Raw genomic sequence first — 4,334 nt, 5'->3', positions numbered from 1 at the left:
GGGAGAAGAGGGCTCACATTTTAGGGCTTGGAGAAGAGGGCTCACATTTTAGGGCTTGGAGAAGAGGGCTCATATTTTAGGGCTTGGAGAAGAGGGCTCACATTTTAGGGCTTGGAGAAGAGGGCTCACATTGTAGGGCTGGGAGAAGAAAGCTCATATTGAAGGGCTGGGATAAGAGGGCTCATGTCATAGGGCTGGGAGAAGAGGTCTCATGTCATAGGGCTGGGAGAAGAGGGCTCATGTTGTAAGGCTGGGAGAAGAAAGCTCCTGTTGTAGGACTGGGAGAAGAGGCAGCACATTTAAGAGCTGCAAGAAAGCGAGTAGATTGTAGGCCTGGGAGAAGGGGACACATGTTGTAGGACTGGAGGAAAGGGATGAACATTGTAGGACTAGCCCTGAAGATAGGGAGCAATTACTTTTTATTTTTAAATGTAGTAATTGTGTTTTTGTGCTGTTGAAAAAGAGAAGATTGGAACAGCCTCATTAGAGAATATTTTTATGGTCTCTGTTCATGGTGTTAGTGTAAGTTTGACATTGAGTGTCTAGACACATGTGGATGATGCCCAAGCATGGAAGATTAAGGAAGAATAAAGACTAGTGTCATTTGCATAGGGTGGGTGTAGGTAGATGTAATGGTATGGGTATGTAATTTATAGATGAATATGAAGATTGATGTGGATTTCGAAACAACCTTGAAGCACACTAGAGTTGACTAAGTGTAGATTGAAGAGAGAGAGAGTTCCATCAGCACATGTTATGGTGCTGTGATCTGACAGGAAGCTTCTGATCAAGAACTGAGAGATAGAGGAAGCCCATAAACAGGAAGTTTAGTTTGAAGATTCATGGGTCAGATATGGTCAAATGCTTTACTGACGTGCAATAAACACTGTTTTCACCAAATTTTTCTCAGCTGAGGACCTCCTGGTGAGTGATACAGGAGGGTTTGATTTTATGAAAGCCATACTGGTGGACATTAAGAGAAAGAGGGATTCAAAGTATTGGACAAGATGGTTATTAATGACTATTTCCATCACCTTTCAAATGTTGGAAATGAGAGCAATACAACAATAGTTGGTGGAGTCAGAGGGTTTATTCTTTTGGGGAATAGGATACACCACACACTTCAAAACATTAGGATAGCTCGAGATAGATAGATGAGAGAGAGAGAGAATTTAGTCAAGCTCTTGGTTGCATGGTTTGAAAACATTATTAGGGTCAGTGGCTTTGGTGGTTTGAAATGACAGATGATGCTTTCAGTATTGAGCCTGATGAAGTGGAAAGGAAAAGTTTCGGAGGAGATTTAACTAGTGTATGTATTGTAGAGTTGAATGCAAAGTGGGTAGCAAATGTGGAGGTGTTTTTTCAGAACTATCATGTTTTTAGACATGGCCAATAACTTCCAAGTTGAATGCTTCCGCCCTCTCTTCCCTTTGCCCCACTCACAGACAGACAGACAGATAAATAAATAAATAAAATGTATGTGATTGGAGAATGAGTATCAAGTATTTAAACTTCACCCATAAGATTTCATACTATTTGTAAGTATAACTCTGATAGAGTTGAACTTTGAAATGAGTAATTCTAGAAAATATAAACATCCCCTGAGCAATAAGCTATACATAAATACATACATACATACATACATACATGCATACATGCTTACATGTATATACATATATATGTATATATATGTGGGGAAGAGTATGTGTGTGTGTGTATATATATATATATATATATATATATATATATACCATTCCGCACTCACATCTGAGTTATATTCCAAGAAACTGAAATGAAGTAGAAATGAAATATGAATTAGGCAGATTTTATTCACAATAAACAGTTCGACTGTTCAATGAATATTGGCACCTGTTTGGATAAATTGCTTGATCTAAAATTACTGTGATTTACATAAACATTTTGGACAGCTGTTCTTAAATAAACAGTGCCATATTTTCTAAGTTTTTTTATTGAGTTGACAGAGAAGTAAGTAAGAGGATTGTTACCGATACTTGTTGGCTGCACCATTCAGAATCTACAGAGTGGCAGTTCAGATCATGCTTTGATCAACTTAGCCTTTCATATCCTTGTCATTATAAAATGAAATTATCTTTTTCCCTATTAAATTTTAACCCCTTGCAACATATAACTATTAAATCCTATTAAATCCACAACTACTACACCCCACATGAAAATCAAATTCAACACCAATGGGCTTAACACTTAAAAAAGTTACGAGTAATGACATGAAAATATTGATTTCAAATTTTGGTACAAGGCCAGCAAGTTTGGGGTTGGAGGCAAGCTGATTACAATGATCTCAGTGATCAACTGGTACTTATTTTATTGACCCTGAAAGGATGAAAGGCAAAGCCAACCCCAGCATTTGAACTCCGAACATAAAGATGGACATAATGCCTCTAAACATTTTGCCCAGCATGCTAACGACTCTGCCAGCTCGCCGCCTTACATTGACATGAAAATATTGATATAAAGACATGATGTTTATATCTGTCTGTTACGTACAGTGCTGGCTAAAATCTATGGATATGTTCTAAGGTACAGTATTACTAAATGTGATATAGTATTAAGTCAGGCACTTTATGATGATTTATCACTCTAATAATTGTTTCTAAATTAGACAAAGTCAGAAGTTTGTGGCGAGTGGAAAAAAATCGATTATGTTGACCCCAGTACTTATTTGATCTAACTTTCTTTTATTGATAATAGACAGATGAAATGCAAATGTTGATCTTTTTAGTATTCGCGTTTAGTATGTAAAAGGTCAGAATAGACACTGCAAGGCATTTTGTTGAGTGCTCTAATGACACTGCTAATCCACTGCCCAGCCAATCACTCTAATATTGAAATAATTGTTTCTCATTTAGGTACAAGACCAGCAATTTAGTGATGTAGGTTAGAAGAGTAAATCAACTTCAGTACTTGAACAGGTACTTTATTTTATCAACCTTGAAAGGGTGAGAGGTAAAGCTGGCTTCAATGAGATTTGAATTCAGATTGTAATAACAGTGACAGTCACATGATCACAAGGCTACCTAGAAGAGAAGTATAGAGGACTGAATTGACAACATACTACTGTTATAACTCCTCCTTCCATACTCCTACCTGCAGAATAGAAACATTCTTTAAGGCAAGGTGCTTCATACCATCTCAATATCTCACACTTGATAGCTAAGGACATCTACATATGACCAAAATGGGGTTCTTGAAATGCTCATTGACTGACTATGCATTTAAATTCTAAATAAGAACTAATTTAGAGCAGACAAGACCTGCTTTGTTCCCCTTGCATACAACAACCTCTCTGGTGTCTGTTGCACAATAAAATACACATGGTACACTTTGTAAAGTTGTTGGCAACAGGAGCAGCATTCAACTGTAGAAAGGATGTCAAACATTGCAGGTTAACTATTTAGGAGGTCAGTAACTCTGAATAACAACTGATACAGGCCACAAAGGTACTCATATGTATCTTTAATCCCTTTCTGATGGGATAATCTCCCTGGTGCCAGTGGTGCAATAAAAACATTCAGTACACACTGTAAAAGGGTTGGCCCAGTTCTCCAGGCCAACCACTGTGAAGTGGCTGGTTCTAAGAATGGGCCAAAATATGCTTGCATCAACTAAACAATTAATTATTATCTCTATATTCCATATTTATTTTTGCTGTTAAGCCCTTGCCCTTAAATGTTGCAAATTGTATATGTATACTGTCCCTCTTCCACCTTCTCTCTCTATCTATCTACATTTTTCTCTGTGTAGTATTTTTTCTTTCTTTTTCTCTTTCTAGCAATCACTTCCTCTCTGAAAATTTATTTTACAAGGAGATCTGCCATGCTTAAATTTTGGTGGTTCTTTATGTATTACCTTTGTCTGTCTGTCCGTCTGTCTCTCTCTGTATCACCCTGCATCCTCTCCTTCTCTCTCCCCCTTTCTCTCTGTAACATTCTACATTTCTCTTACTGTCTTTGCTCCCTATATCACTTCACATCTCTCACCCATCTTTCTCTCTTTACAGCTTCCTCTGTGAAAATTCATTTCAGAAGAAAGGTATGTTATGTTCAAATTTGAAGACTCATGAGTATTGCATATTTCTCCAATTCTCAGAGATATTTATGTATGCCTGTATCAGCTAAGTGTTTAATTGTTGTGACATGTTATCTTTATTTTTACAATTAAGCCCTCATTCATTAAATGCTGGAAATTGTATATAAATGCCCTCGCTTTTTACCCTCCTCTCTCTTTATGCCCATCTCCTTTCCTGTCTCTTCTTTTCTCTCTTTCTGTTTCCTTCTCTCTCATTCTGTTCTCCT

This window comes from Octopus bimaculoides, chromosome 11 (assembly GCF_001194135.2).
Source record: "Octopus bimaculoides isolate UCB-OBI-ISO-001 chromosome 11, ASM119413v2, whole genome shotgun sequence".
In the NCBI taxonomy this organism is placed as follows: domain Eukaryota; kingdom Metazoa; phylum Mollusca; class Cephalopoda; order Octopoda; family Octopodidae; genus Octopus; species Octopus bimaculoides.
This window is presented reverse-complemented; position numbering follows the sequence as displayed.